Here is a 17,042-nt window from a genome sequence, read left to right as displayed (position 1 = left end):
TGGCAAGCTCATGCCCGGGTCGAGAGATATGAAGTCTCCGACAAGTTCTACAGTTGTAAGATGGAGGAGAATAGTTCCGTCAGCGAACACATACTCAAAATGTCTGGGTTGCACAACCGCTTGTCTCAGCTGGGAGTTAATCTCCCGGATGACGCGGTCGTTGACAGAATCCTTCAGTCGCTCCCACCTAGCTACAAGAGCTTTGTGATGAACTTCAATATGCAGGGGATGGAAAAGACCATTCCCGAGGTATATTCAATGCTGAAATCAGCGGAGGTAGAGATCAAAAAGGAACATCAAGTGTTGATGGTGAATAAAACCACTAAGTTCAAGAAAGGCAAGGGTAAGAAGAACTTCAAGAAAGACGGCAAGGGAGTTGCCGCGCCCGGTAAGCAAGATACCGGGAAGAAGACAAAGAATGGACCCAAGCCTGAGACTGAGTGCTTTTATTGCAAGGGAAACGGTCACTGGAAGCGGAACTGCCCCAAGTACTTAGCGGATAAGAAGGCCGGCAAAACCAAAGGTATATGTGATATACATGTTATTGATGTGTACCTAACCAGCGCTCGTAGTAGCTCCTGGGTATTTGATACCGGTGCGGTTGCTCATATTTGTAACTCAAAGCAGGAGCTGCAGAATAAGCGGAGACTGGCGAAGGACGAGGTGACGATGCGCGTCGGGAATGGTTCAAAGGTCAATGTGATCGCCGTCGGCACACTACCTCTACATTTACCTACGGGATTAGTTTTAAACCTCAATAATTGTTATTTAGTGCCAGCTTTGAGCATGAACATTGTATCTGGAACTCGTTTGATGCGAGATGGCTACTCATTTAAATCCGAGAATAATGGTTGTTCTATTTATATGAGAGATATGTTTTATGGTCATGCCCCGTTGGTCAATAGTTTATTCTTAATGAATCTCGAACGTAATGTTACACATATTCATAGTATGAATGCCAAGAAATGTAAGGTTAATAATGATAGTCCCACATACTTGTGGCACTGCCGCCTTGGTCACATTGGTGTCAAACGCATGAAGAAGCTCCATGCAGATGGACTTTTGGAGTCTCTTGATTATGAATCATTTGACACGTGCGAACCATGCCTCATGGGCAAAATGACCAAGACTCCGTTCTCCGGAACAATGGAGGGAGAAACCAACTTATTGAAAATCATACATACTGATGTGTGCGGTCCCATGAGCGTTGAGGCTCGCGGTGGCTATCATTATGTTCTCACCCTCACTGATGACTTGAGTAGATATGGGTATATCTACTTAATGAAACACAAGTCTGAGACTTTTGAAAAGTTCAAGGAATTTCAGAATGAGGTTGAGAATCAACGTGACAGGAAAATAAAGTTCTTACGATCAGATCGTGGAGGGGAATATTTGAGTCACAAATTTGGCACACACTTAAGGAAATGTGGAATTGTTTCACAACTCACGCCGCCTGGAACACCTCGGCGTAATGGTGTGTCCGAACGTCGTAATCGCACTCTATTGGATATGGTGCGATCTATGATGTCTCTTACCGATCTACCGCTATCATTTTGGGGTTATGCTTTAGAGACTGCCGCATTCAAATAGGGCTCCGTCGAAATCCGTTGAGACGACACCGTATGAACTATGGTTTGGAAAGAAACCTAAGCTGTCGTTTCTTAAAGTTTGGGGATGTGATGCTTATGTCAAGAAACTTCAACCTGAAAAGCTCGAACCCAAGTCGGAAAAATGCGTCTTCATAGGATACCCTAAGGAAACCATTGGGTATACCTTCTACCTCAGGTCCGAAGGCAAGATCTTCGTTGCCAAGAACGGGTCCTTTCTGGAGAAAGAGTTTCTCTCGAAAGAAGTAAGTGGGAGGAAAGTGGAACTTGATGAGATGACCCCTCTCGAACCAGAAAGTAGCGCAGCACAAGAAAATGTTTCTGTGGTGCCTGCACCAACGAGAGAGGAAGTTAATGATGACGATCATGATCAAGTTACCACTGAACTTCGTAGGTCCACAAGGACACGTTCCGCACCAGAGTGGTACGGCAACCCTGTCCTGGAAATCATGTTGTTGGACAACGGTGAACCTTCGAACTATGAAGAAACAATGGCAGGCCCAGATTCCAACAAATGGCTTGAAGCCATGCAATCCGAGATAGGATCCATGTATGAAAACAAAGTATGGACTTTGACAGACTTGCCCGATGATCGGCGAGCGATAGAAAATAAATGGATCTTTAAGAAGAAGACGGACACGGATGGAAATGTTACCATCTATAAAGCTCGACTTGTCGCTAAGGGTTATCGACAAGTTCAAGGAGTTGACTACGATGAGACCTTCTCACCTGTAGCGAAGCTGAAGTCCGTCCGAATCATGTTAGAAATTGCCGCATTCTACGATTATGAGATATGGCAAATGGACGTCAAAACGGCATTCCTTAACGGCTTCCTTAAGGAAGAATTGTATATGATGCAGCCGGAAGGTTTTGTCGATCCTAAGAATGCTGACAAGGTATGCAAGCTCCAGCGCTCAATCTATGGGCTGGTGCAAGCATCTCGGAGTTGGAACATTCGCTTTGATGAGATGATCAAACCGTTTGGGTTTACACAGACTTATGGAGAAGCATGTGTTTACATGAAAGTGAGTGGGAGCTCCATAGCATTTCTCATATTATATGTGGATGACATACTGTTGATGGGAAATGATATAGAATTCTTGGAGAGCATAAAGGCCTACTTGAATAAGAGTTTTTCAATGAAGGATCTTGGAGAAGCTGCTCACATATTAGGCATCAAGATCTATAGAGATAGATCGAGACGCCTCATAGGTCTTTCACAAAGCACATACCTTGATAAGATATTGAAGAAGTTCAATATGGATCAGTCCAAGAAGGGGTTCTTGCCTGTATTGCAAGGTGTGAGATTGAGCACGGCTCAATGCCCGACCACGGCAGAAGATAAAGAAAAGATGAGTGTCATCCCCTATGCCTCGGCCATAGGGTCTATTATGTATGCCATGCTGTGTACCAGACCTAATGTAAACCTTGCCGTAAGTTTGGTAGGAAGGTACCAAAGTAATCCCGGCATGGAACACCGGACAGCGGTCAAGAACATCCTGAAGTACCTGAAAAGGACCAAGGATATGTTTCTTGTTTATGGAGGTGACGAAGAGCTCGTCGTAAAGGGTTACGTCGATGCTAGCTTCGACACAGATCTGGATGACTCTAAGTCACAAACCGGATACGTGTATATTTTGAATGGTGGGGCAGTCAGCTAGTGCAGTTGCAAGCAAAGCGTCATGGCGGGATCTACGTGTGAAGCGGAGTACATGGCAGCCTCGGAGGCAGCGCATGAAGCAATTTGGATGAAGGAGTTCATTGCCGACCTAGGAGTTATTCCCAAATGCATCAGGGCCGATGACTCTCTTCTGTGACAACACTGGAGCTATTGCCCTTGCCAAGGAGCCCAGGTTTCACAAGAAGACCAGGCACATCAAGCGTCGCTTCAACTCCATTCGTGAAAATGTTCAAAATGGAGACATAGATATTTGTAAAGTACATACGGATTTGAATGTAGCAGATCCGTTGACTAAACCTCTACCACGGGCTAAACATGATCAACACCAGAACTCTATGGGTGTATGATTCATCACAATGTAACTAGATTATTGACTCTAGTGCAAGTGGGAGACTGTTGGAAATATGCCCTAGAGGCAATAATAAAATGGTTATTATTATATTTCCTTGTTCATAATAATTGTCTGTTATTCATGCTATAATTGTGTTATCCGGAAATCGTAATACATGTGTGAATACATAGACCATAACATGTCCCTAGTGAGCCTCTAGTTGACTAGCTCGTTGATCAATAGATGGTTACGGTTTCCTGACCATGGACATTGGATGTCATTGATAACGGGATCACATCATTAGGAGAATGATATGATGGACAAGACCCAATCCTAAGCATAGCACTAGATCGTGTAGTTCGTTTGCTGAAGCTTTTTTAATGTCAAGTATCATTTCCTTAGACCATGAGATCGTGCAACTCCTGGACACCGTAGGAATGCTTTGGGTGTACCAAACGTCACAACGTAATTGGGTGACTATAAAGGTGCACTACAGGTATCTCCGAAAGTGTCTGTTGGGTTGGCATGGATCGAGACTGGGATTTGTCACTCCATATGACGGAGAGGTATCTCTGGGCCCACTCGGTATTGCATCATCATAATGAGCTCAATGTGACTAAGTAGTTAGTCACGGGATCATGCATTACGGAACAAGTAAAGTGACTTGTCGGTAACGAGATTGAACGAGGTATTGGGATACCGACGATCGAATCTCGGGCAAGTAACGTACCGATTGACAAAGGGAATTATATACGGGATTGCTTGAATCCTTGACATCGTGGTTCATCCGATGAGATCATCGTGGAACATGTGGGAGCCAACATGGGTATCCAGATCCCACTGTTGGTTATTGGCTAGAGAGGTGTCTCGGTCATGTCTGCATGATTCCCGAACCCGTAGGGTCTACACACTTAAGGTTCGATGACGCTAGGGTTATAAGGAAGGTATGTATGCGATTACCGAATGTTGTTCGGAGTCCCGGATGAGATCCCGGACGTCACGAGGAGTTCCGGAATGGTCCGGAGGTAAAGATTTATATATGGGAAGTCACCATACGGTCACCGGAAGTGTTCGGGGGTATGCCGGTATTGTACCGGGGCCACCGAAGGGGTTCCGGGGGTCCACCGGGAGGGTCCACCTGCCCCGGAGGGCCTTATGGGCTGTAGGTGGAAGGGAACCAGCCCCTAAGTGGGCTGGGGCGCCAAACCCCCTAGGGCCCATGCGCCTAGGGTTTGGGGGAACCCTAAAGGGGGGCGCCCCCCCTTGCTTGGGGGGCAAGCCACCTCCCCCTTGGCCGCCCCCCCCCCCCTCTAGATCCCATCTAGAGGGGCCGCCCCCCTTCCCCCTTCTCCCTATAAATAGAGGGGTGAGGGGAGGGCAGCCACACGACATCCAAGGCGCAGCCCCTCCCCTCCCCAACACCTCTCCTCCTCCGCGCGAGCTTGGCGAAGCCTTGCCGGAGAACTGTCACTCCACCACCACCACGCCGTTGTGCTGCTGTTGGAGCCTTCTTCCTCAACCTCTCCCTCCTCCTTGCTGGATCAAGGCGTGGGAGACGTCACCATTCCGTACGTGTGTTTAACGCGGAGGTGCCGTCCGTTCGGCGCTTGGATCATCGGTGATTTGGATCACGACGAGTACGACTCCATCAACCCCGTTCTCTTGAACGCTTCCGCTCACGATCTACAAGGGTATGTAGATGCACTCCTCCCTCTCGTTGCTAGTAAACTCCATAGATTGATCTTGGTGATGCGTAGAAAATTTTGAATTATTGCTACGTTCCCCAACATAATCATGGTGTATTGCATTTCTCTCAATAGTCGATGCTTAGTCTCGTCAACATAGGTAAGGCCGAAGCAAAGTCCATAGCTTCGGCCACTAATGAAATTTTTATGCAGGCGAAAGTAAGGATTGGAGAAAGTTTATTGTTGATTATCTACAAAATCCTAGCAAAAGGGTGAAAAATATGGTTTGGAGGATGACCTTGAGATACATATCTATGGAACTTTATCATCGGATTGTTAATGAAGTTGAGAAGGTTTCGCCGAAGTTTGCATCAAGGATTCAAAAATTAATAATGGCCGGTACATAATTATCGCCCTATGCATATAAATGGCCGATGGAGTGTTGACATCGTCCTTAGAACCAACACGGTACAAGTTATTTTTCGGCATCTAGCTTTGCCGAAAAATAGAGGGGCATGTGTTGACGCTCAAAAGTGGCACGATCAGAAAGAGTAGCTTGAAGCTATGTCAAGATTAATTCAAACTTATTATTGAAAGTCACCATGAGATGGCTCTCTTCGAGAAGATCAATATGGATATGAAGATGGTCTAAAACGAAGCTCGGATGCAAAAGTTATGACAAGTTTAGAGATGCTTATGTTGACACCAGATTAAAGAATGGCTTGAAACCCAATTAAGATGTCCTCAGATGGAAAACGTTTCAACATGAAAGTTGTGCGTCTTGTCGAAGCGGTTGATTTTGATATAAAAAATGTCTCAGTCGAAGTTTGTATGCAAAAGTTAGAGCCGAAAATGCGCGACTACATCAGGATGGCCGGACTCTCCGGGGATAATCATCCGGGTTTTGGGTTTCTCCAAGGATGGCCGAACACTCCAGGATGTTCGTCCGGGTTTTGGATTTCTCTACTGCAGAATTCGGAAAACAGCCGAAAACCCCCTCAAGATGGCCTCTGATCAAAAAATGTTCAAGATGAAATTTGTTCGTCTCATTGAAACAGTCAAATTTGCTTTTGGGCTCATCTTCATCCGAGGTCGTTTGTGGCCTGTGGGGCCTGAAAACCGAATTGATATTCCAAACTTACCTAAATCCGAGTTCGGTTAATTTTGGAAAGACTTGGACGTGATTTGGACATGATTTGGAGTCATTTTCTTGTACGGGAAGTCCATCCGCCTCTTATATACCAAAGGGGTGACGGTCGATTGAACAACACACAATCGAACAAATCATCTTCCACTTTTTATCTTTTATCTTTTCTCCTTAACCTTAGTTCTTCTTCTTCTCGTTCTTCATTTGCAGGGCAGCGATCCACGAGGCCCTAGGGGCGATCAGGTCGACCTAGGGCAGCCCATAGCCATCACGCGTCCAGGCGGGTCCCTCCCGGGTGTGTGGGGTTTCAGGTCTACAAAAGCGCCCGCATGATTGCCTGCGTATCGCGCTTCCGGCCGGGTCTCCTTCGACGTGAGCTGCGGTACATTACCCTCGGCGTTGGAGGTACACAATGACGTGTTTGTGTGCGAACACACTTTTAAAATGTGGTAGTTCTGTGGGACACAAACCCCAATTGTGGTAGTTCTCGAACCACGGAGGTAACGGCAACATGGTGGAGCACGGTCTTGATGCAAGCGGCGAAGGGCAAAGTGTTGGGGTCACTCATGTGACGTGAACCGTAATGTGGTACTCAAACATGGATGACGTGTCAAGATTTGGTCAAAACCATGTCCACTTCAGATAGGAACCACCTGAAGCGCTATGAGGGACTAAAGTTACCCAGTTTAAAAAGTTGAGGCACTATTTCTATACTTTCGGGAGGGTTGAAGGACGGAAACTATATTTTTTTCCTAAATTCAGATGTAACCAAAAGGATGATAATCCTTTTCTAATAAATTACCATAGTATAAAGCACATCACAGCTAAATGCAAAAATAGAGTAGTTGTGAACTGAAGGTTTAATTAGTCCAGACCTTACCTACTTCAATGTACCGATGCTTGTCTCTAAAAGCGGTGTTGGATGCAACCTAAATGAAGCTGGGAGGCAATTTAGGTGGCATTTCTCATAAGAAGCGGCAATTTAAGTGTTTGTGCTTATACCTGATGTTGTAACTAGTGGCGGATCCAGGACCCAGGCGGGGTGGGGGAGGAGGGGGAGGCTGGGCCTGGGGTGTGCACAATAGTTGCTTTGGTTACTGTAGCATTCTGGACCATGTAGCAACACTGTAGCATATTGTATCAGCCTGGGCCCGGGGCGTGGCCCAATCCTAGCTCCGCCCCTGATTTTAACGGTAATGAACATTTAGCGAATATATTACTATGTATGATTAACAAATATAATCACCATATGCTTTCAGGTATTGAACAACTAAAGATGAATTGTGAGGGATGTCATGAATAACAACCTGCATGACAGTGTAAGTGTTTGTCCTATTTCACACCACGTGAAGGAAGCCAAGATGATCTTTAAGGTCCAGTAACTACCAATGTTGTATACTGGCTTTCTCACTCTTAACCAGGCTAGCTAGAAATCTAGACCCAAGTAGTAAGCGTGTCTGGAGATCGGACAAATATATGTGTTTTTTTTGAACATAGGACAAATATATGTGTTAATACTACTATTAGAGAAGTGACACAATCTTCAAGATCACGGCTCAATTTTTAACTCTTTCAGGTTAAATGGCCTTTTGTGCGATTGGTCACAAAAGCATGGGGGCTTTGAAAAAATGCACTGCTCCGACCCTTCTGGTCGCTGACAGTGGGCCCCTGGCACAATCGTTAGCACCGTGAACCAGCGTACAGAGATTAAAAAATGCACGTACTACATCCGCGAGCGAAGTTTTTACGCCAGTTTTCTTTACTACTCCAACTGTGAGGTTGTCCCCTCTTGTTGGCTGTGTTGCGGTTGCTCCCGAGTCCGGTGTCTCCTCGTCCTACCTCCAGGTATCGTGTTGGTGTCCTCTGTGAGACGGTGAAGTTGGTGCGGTGATTGTGGTGGCACAGGTTGGTGGGCGGCATGTTGGACGGTGCACTTTTGATTGTCTGGGGTGACGGTGGTGGTTTCAGGGCTGGAGAAATCTCTGGCGGCTCGTTCGCCACTGGCGCGGCTGCGAGCCGTCCTAAGGGGCATCGGTGATATCCCTTCCCCACTGCCATCCGTGTACCGGGGGAAGCCCCAGGACTTGTCCGGGCAGCTGCGGCGTCGTCGTCGCATTCCTTCCAGAAGGTGTTGCTTGGTACGCGAGGCTTCGGAGTGCTAGGCGTATGGTGGTACTTCTCCGAAGAATGCAGCGGTTGTCAGCCATCTTCGCTTAGTTAAGCTGCCGGCCCCAGCGAGCTGGTTGTATCGGTTGGTTGTTGCTTTATAATCTAAAGCAGGGAGACCCTTTTTCTTTTTTCTTTCTCTCCTTTTTCTTTTGGGCTTGCTTGTGCTGCGGCCCCAGCGAGCTGGTTGTATCGGTTGGTTGTTGCTTTATAATCTAAAGCAGGAACACCCTTTTTCATATACAACTGTGAGCACTAAAGTAAACATGCATAGCAAGTTCAAGCACCAGTACTGTATTTACCTCATTATGCAAGCTTCATGTGCATTTCAGTGAGGCGAACTCTTATGGTGAGCACTACACTGGGAATGCTACTACAAGTTCACTCTGTGCATTTAAAAACCGAACCGAAAAACCATACCGAAATGAAACCGCACTGAACATTTTATGGTTTTTATGGTTTCTGGTTTCTGTATGGTATGAACTTTTCATACCGATTTGAACTTTGGTTTTTATGGTATATACCAAAAACTGAACGGTTAACTGAATAAACCAAAGTAAAAAATACATTTATATTTATTGAGATTAACAACCGTACAAGTCGTCATTTTCCTCGTACATGAGTCAAATTCACTACTAAGCACGTAAAATTTTCTGGTAACATACTCATTTTTCTCTATTTAAAATGCTAAGCACATCCATAATCATCAACAGATGAATTAATGCATGCATATATACTTATATATATAGTTATATACTATTTTGTGTAAAATAATATGTGTTTTGAGTCATAAATTTGCAATTATTATTATGTCATTTTCAAATTCGCGTCAACTTTGGTTATTATGGTATATACCGAAACCATACCAAATAATTTGGTATATACCGAAACCGAACCATATTTTAATTTTATACCGTATTTACCAAGTATTAATACCGTACAAACCGAAAAACCGAATAAACCAAACGCACAGAGTGACTACAAGTACATCAGTGATTCAGTACACGCTGGGAGGAAGTACATTTCAGTGATCCCGGTTCCCGGACATGAATTTGGCCCTTCGCTATACAGGCATCCCTATCTCTTGGCTATACAAGTGTATCTGTTTCTGCTCGGATGAACTAAACCAATGGACAAAATCCTCCGAGTGAAAAGCAAAAAAAATCGGACTAACTGCTAGTGCAGAAGGCAACCAACCAACCACAGTTGCTGTTGTTCTCGGCCGAATCTGCGTCGATCATCCGGAATCCACTGCAGTCCGGCTCACGACCCCAGGAGGTGCGTAGAAGCGATCACGGCGGGGACTTGGCGCTGCCGTCCAACTCAGATCTCCCGGCGTCCTCCTCCTCCTCCTCCTCTGATGCAGAGCCCTCGCCGTCATCGACCTCCCACCACACGGCCTCCTCGTCATCCTCGCCCTCATCGGCGTCGTCGTCGCCCTCAACCTCCGCGTCATCCTCGGCGTGAGGCAGCTCGCCAGCCTGCTCCCACCATATCTCATTGTCCTCCGCCGCAACCAAATGTGGGATCGCGGCCCGCACCTCCGCACGGCAGTCACCCCACGCCCCGACCGCCCCCGTAGAGCGTTGACAGCCCCCAATCGCTTGTGGTTCAGGATGACCCCGACCCGCGGCGGGCGTGGCTGAGTCCCGAGGATGAGCCCCGCGGCTCTCATGAAGCCGCAGGCCGACTCGACGCTCCCTCGGGCGTCCCCGGCGTGCGCCCTCGCACTCTGGAGCCCGAGGAGGGCGTGGAACGCGCCCTCGTCTCGGCCGTGAAAGTCCTGGATGGAGGGGAGCGGCGCCGCCTGGTCGTCGCTTCCTCCGGCGAGCGCTCCCTTCTCGATCTCGAGCATGTCGGCGGCGGCGACGCCGAGCGAGGCGCACAACTCGCTGAGGTCGTCGAGCGCCGCCTCGACCGTCCCCCGAGCGCTGGCACTCGTGGTGGTCGGCGCGTCGCGGCCGTGGAGCCGCTCCTGCTCGAGAGCGGCGACGCTCCGGTCAAGCCTCGAGAAGAGCCCGTCGACATCCTCCTGGACGGAGGTCAACCGGGCCCGGAGCTCCACCCGCCATGCCGCCTCCTCCGCCATCTCCCTCTCTCTCGCGCGCGCGCCCGGGGGGGTATTTGCTGGACTGAATTGGTTCGATAGGGATGCGTTTATGGCACCTGATGACTATATAGCTAGCTAGCCTGGCAGGGTGGGCCCAACAAAATCCCAATGCCGCCAGTTCTCCACTTGGCTTATGCTGCAAGGCAGATTACTCACGGCAGATGGGATACAATACAGCGGCGATGGATGGCAGCACACGGCTCTGGCAAGGCAAGTGTTGGTTGCCGTTCATGCATGCTGAAACATATTGGAAGCAGGAAATGCAACAAATCTTTTAAGGTACAGTCTCCCATCGACACAATGCAGTCAGGTCCTGGGGTTTGGTATGCCGGCAGGTAAGGAGACAGTATCACCTGATATTTTCCCGGAGATTACATCCAAAAGTGGAACAAATCTTTGAAGCGCCCCTGTACATTCTGTTCCCTGTCCTATTGTTTAGTCTGGTTATTTTGCTAACGTCAGAGCGTAAGCAGTGTTCCAGCTATATATTAAGTTAAAAAAAACGAGTGTCTATATTACAATTCACTGAAATTGAACTGGCCTTCAATCAAATATGCCAACCAGTAACAATCTGACACCTATCTGTATGTATGTCACATGTCCAACGGGCAAAAACTTTGACTGAAAATAAAGAGACATTCAATCAATTTTATCAGGCACTACAAATGTGACACATGTTTGTATGACCTGTGCGCTCTATCCATGAGTAAGCAACGCAAGGGCCCAAAAAGCAACACTGCCAGGTCACTACTCACAACCTTCTCTAGATTATTGACATTTTTTGTTCTTCTTCACACACTTTTGGAAGAGAACACGAAATTCTCATGGCATCATCAAAGATCTCAAGTTGATACTTGTGGAAGAAACTCCTGAACACAAACATACTGTAAATTCATCATTAGGCTGCTGTAAAATCATCATCAACCTGCTGTAAAATGATCAACAAATACTGTAAATTCATCAAAAGACCAGCAAATTCATCATGTGGCTGCTGTAAATTTATCAACAAGCTACTGTAAATTAATCATCACATACTGAAAATTTCATCATCATTAAGCTTTACAGTTACACTTTAAATTGCAGCTACTTTTGTATTTACAATGGCTTCAGTTGAAGTTTACAGTGAACCTCTATAGCGTATCACATATTCAGTTTCGATGAATTTACAATGCTCATTTTACTAAAATTACAGTCACTACAGCCAAATTACAACAAAGATATTGGAACTTCAGTAAAAATAAAGAGAAACCAGAAACAATGTGTGATTTATGATCAGATAAGAAAGAGGAAGAGGATGGAGGAAGGAGAGAGAATAGTTGCACAGGCAGAAAACTAGTCAGATCAAGAAGAAAACATGATCAGAAAGTTGTGGATCAACTGTGAAAATGCTCAAACAAAAAGTCTAGGAACAAAAAACTGTATTCCAGAAACTCACTGTTACAAATTCCTGTGACTTGAAGTTTGAATTACTGTGAAGTTTAATTGAAATTACAAAGAAGTTCACACTGAAACTAATGTTCACAAAATAGACTGAAAAAATCAGGCTATGCACTGATACTAATTGGCGTTCGAACTATGGAAATCTTCTTAGATGCTACAGAAAAGATAGAAGAACCAAGCAACACAGTGTAGGGTCAAGAGACTAAGGGGGGAAAGATGTTCATATAAATCAATTGGGAAATGATCAAACAAAAATTCAAGGAACAAAAGACAGAATTTCAGAAACTTTGGCACTATACAAGAGCTCAAATTACCGTGACTTCTCGATCAACTTGCTGTGAGCTTCTCTTTGCAATTACTGTGACTATAATATTTACGGCATCCTGGCTTGTTAATTACAAGTTAGATTACAATGTAATTCAGAAACATAGGCACTGTACGAATGTCCAAAATAAACAGTACAAAACTTGAAAGACTAGACTGGAAAAGACACCAAGAACTATGGTTGAAAAAAATACTGTAGTTCTGTAAGACAATTACTATCGAAAATCTTGTAAAAAATTCAGGCATGCATAGTCCACGCTTTACTGCATTCGGGCTTATTACATTTTACAAATGAAATTACTTCATGGGTAGTTCCTATTGTTCTAGAATCAAGTTGCATTTTAGTAGACAAAAAGAATACACTAAACTGCTTACGCTACTATCACTGAATATAAACAGTAAGAGAAAATATACACTCACAAGCAACATAAATTATGGAGGCGATCAACTAAAATTTCAAAGGCAGGCCTACAGTAAATGGAAATGGAATACACTGGCAAGCAACATAAATTACAATGGCAGACAACTTAAAAAACAAAAAGGAAACACAACTAACATGAAAATAGCTCGCTAGAAACCTACTTTCTTTCTTGCTGCCAATGCACACTGGAGGAGCAGGGTTATATGTTGCCTGCCTTTGTAACTTGAGATGGGCATGCAACTCAGAATGGCGAAGCATTCATCAATGAAGAAATCACATTAGCACATTCATCAAGAAAACAGAATACTAACAAGAAGATTACATAACTAAACCAGGCTAATTACAGGAAAAATCACTATAGATTACAATAGTAAACCCGCGGAAAATAACTATGTAATTACATTTAAATTACAATGCTAAACCACTGGAAATACATTAATAAGCAAGATGAGAATACAGTGCATTTCGCACTGAAGATACAGAGGCAGATGCAAACGGCATGAAAATTAAAAATTACTCCCTCTGTAAACTAATATAAGAGTGTTTAGATCACTATTTTAGTGATCACTATTTTAGTGATCTAAACACTCTTATATTAGTTTACGGAGGGAGTACTAGAAGAGCAAGATATAATTTACACTAAAAAGGCAACAGAGATTACAGTGGGAAACAACTTAAAATTACATTGCAAATCAACTTAAATTAAAGTCGAAATCAACTAAAAACCAATGAATTATACTGGCAAGCAAGATAATTACAAAGGCATGCATCTTATATTACAGTAGTAATCCAGGAAAAAAATGGAAATTACAAATACAAAAACAGAGCTAAAAAGAGAAATTACAATCAAAACCAATAGAGATTACAGTAGAAAATTCAGTAGAATTACAGTGCTTATCAAATAAAACTTACAAAAACCAATAGACATTACAATAGTAAACCACTAGAATTACAGTAGCAAACCACTAGAATTACATTGCTGATCAATAGAGATTACAGTGGGGATTACATTTGAAATACAGTTCTAGATGACTGGAATTATAGTGTTAGATAAGCCAAAATTATTGTGCTTATCAAGTTAGAATATTTCTATTCGCACTGTAAAAAGTCCTTAAGATGCTGTACTAGAAGAGAAATTGTTTTTACAATAGTTGCATATACACTGTAAATAGACAATAAGGAGACTGTAAAATAGAAAACAAAGCTTAATGCATATATCATGTTAAAAAATTGTATTACCCAACAAATAGTGAAAAAGTCATAGAAATTACAGCGGCATAGACACTGTAAAAAGACCTTAAGATGACTGTAAATAGAAGAGAAATTCACAATTACACTGCAGGCATAACAAACTAAGGCTAGACAGCAAACTTAACTACAAACTGAATGAAATGAACACCCTCTAAACACAAGAACAACAATTGCACCAACATAGGATTAGAGACCAATATACCAGTAAGTTACTACTAGTCACACCCAACAAAATCATTTCTATCAATTAGGAAACGAGACCGGGCAATCACTGACATAACAAACTATGTCATATCTATCATTAGAACATAAATCCAGACTCAATCCAACACAACAGGAAGCAATCCGCTAGCAACCTGAATGCACGATACACAGCTAAATCAAGCGCACGGACAACACAACCACATACATCATACCTGTGGGGACCTATCACAGCTAAATGCAACTAACAAGAGGGAATAAACAATAGATTTGAGCGCCAAACACATAACACACATCGATAGAAACACATCTGAGAAGCGACCAACACATGAAGCATCCTCGAACAGACGGGAGAGATGCAGCAGGGAGAGGGCGGGGAGGGGGAGCCGGCGGCGAGGGGGGGGCCTTCCAAATCGCCATGCCTCCCTCTCTCTCAGCTCTGGTTGACTGGCTGAAAATGAGAAAGGGGAAGGGGAGGACCTACAGAATAGAGTAGAGAAAAAGAAAAAAATCAAAAAGGACTCTGATGAGGAAATAACAGGGCGTCCCGAATTTTTGGCGGGCCCGATAACAAACAAGCTGGCGGAGGCATGGAAAAACCACGAATCTCAGCACAGATATTGTACGGCAGGAAAAACGAATTGTTTTCAACCGGCTGTAAATTAGCGATTCTGATAAAAAATTATAGTAGTACTGTAAATTATAGAAGCTATAGGACAGTAAATCCATCATCAGGTTACTGTAAATTCGTCATCAATTAACTATAATTTACTACAAAAACAGAAAAACAGACTTCTATGAGTACTATAGGATAGTAAAATCCATCATAGCGATACAAAAAAATCTAGTAACTACAGGGCAATTATTCCATCGTCATGGTACTGTAAATTCATCATGAAGAAACTGTAAATGTAAACACAAACTTTTAGGAGCCACTGTAAACTGGACAGTATTACCCATTAGTAAAAAACAAACAAAATAAATTTCTAACGGACCAACGAAATGACTTCTTCACTACTTCACTCAACATACATAGACAAACACTCAGAAAAATATATCACTTCACTTGAATGACTTCACCAAACATACATAGACAAACAAGTTGCAAAAAATACAGGGGACAATGAGGTGCTTCAGTTGCATGACTTCACCAAACATACATGGAAAAACAAAATAAATTTCTACTGCATGTAGGGGCTTGATCCCACCCAACATACAGAGACAGAAAGTCAACATGTGCATCATTCAAGGCAGCCAAACATTGCAAAGGACATGGAATTTATGTACACTGAAGATGATGCTTTTCTCAATGTAAGTAAAAAAGCAATTACTTTTTGACAAGGATCAGATAACTGAACAATTTGTTGTTGTTACGTAACCTATGAACTAACTCTCTGCAGGGTACTTGTTCATTCACTCAGTTGCTCCAGTCAGGCATCTACTTTGAGGTAAATACATAGAGTGCATGCAAAGCTGAACTACATGGTACATTACACACGTCAGACAAAAAATTGCATCGACTTCCTTGCTTGAAACAGGAACAGTTCACAGAAAATAACTTAGTCAACTACCAGGATGGACAACATGCTACAGAAAATCAGTTCGATGATACAGGACTGTACAACCCTTACAACAATGTACAATAAGGCAACAAGCTACAGAAAGCTTCTTTAATTTATTTTAAGGAACTAACCTTCTACCATGTTTGCAGGTCCCGCAACTAACACAAGGAGATGAAGCGAGTATTGATCCAGCTTCTTCAAATCCCTGGGAAGTAGGACTTTTTGACAACCTAAGCTTGGACAAGGTAATTGAGAAACATCAAGTAGAGAAACTAAAATGTAAACATATAATCAGATAGCATCAGCAACAAACATTCATTGACAAATAAATAAATAAAAAGCATACACTTGTTATAGGTAGCTGAAGATGAAGGATCCATCATGTTACATGGAAATTCATACACTTCAGACAATGTGCCACATGTGGAACACGCAGAGAGTAATAATGAAGCTGAGAATAGCATGGATAACCATCAGTTACAGCAGACTGAAAAGGAAGATGAGTATTTAATGAAGAGGTTATTGAGAATTTCTTGGAAAATGAAAATACTGTAGCACAAGAAGGAAATGTCATGAACACTGAGAGCGTTATAAAGCCACACCTGGCATGGAGTTCAAGACAAGAGAAGAAGGGCAGGAATTCTTCAACTTCTATTCGAGTGTCGCTGGATTTTCAGTCACTACTGTTGCAGCATCGAGAACAACAAACAAGAAAAACACTACTATACAAGAATCACGGTGAAGTGTAACAAACATGGCAAAACAAAAGAAGTAGAAAGCGAAAGTATAGTGCCTATTAGGAGGACAACAGTTAGAGCAAAATCAGAGTGCAACGTAGTGATGGTGTTCTCAGCAAGAGGTGGCCTCTGGAAAATTCACTATCAGCTCACTGTAAAAAACAGCAGTCACAAACTTTTAGGAACTACTGAAATTTACAGAAGCTATAGGACCGTAAATCCATCATCAATGTATTACAAATGAAACATCAGGAAACTGTAATATACATTCATACAAATTCATGTGATCAAGCATTCTATATCAACTAACTGTACAAACAACAATGGCACTATATGGAGCTACTATAAATTACAGAATCTAGAGGACAGTAAAATCCAC

At 43.5% G+C, this 17,042-nt stretch overlaps 1 long non-coding RNA gene across 1 annotated transcript; it reads right to left on the bottom strand.

The window, feature by feature from the left end:
- Positions 1-14,433: 14,433 nt before the first annotated feature.
- Positions 14,434-16,266, bottom strand: LOC120962733 (uncharacterized). Its single transcript, XR_005753583.3, has 2 exons — positions 16,058-16,266; positions 14,434-14,844 (listed from the first exon to the last, which is right to left on the bottom strand). It is a non-coding gene; the product is annotated as an uncharacterized lncRNA (long non-coding RNA).
- Positions 16,267-17,042: the final 776 nt, after the last annotated feature.

Source organism: Aegilops tauschii, chromosome 4 (assembly GCF_002575655.3).
Source record: "Aegilops tauschii subsp. strangulata cultivar AL8/78 chromosome 4, Aet v6.0, whole genome shotgun sequence".
In the NCBI taxonomy this organism is placed as follows: domain Eukaryota; kingdom Viridiplantae; phylum Streptophyta; class Magnoliopsida; order Poales; family Poaceae; genus Aegilops; species Aegilops tauschii.
Note: the sequence above shows the minus strand (reverse complement) of the source record. Positions and strands in the feature narration are given on the sequence as shown.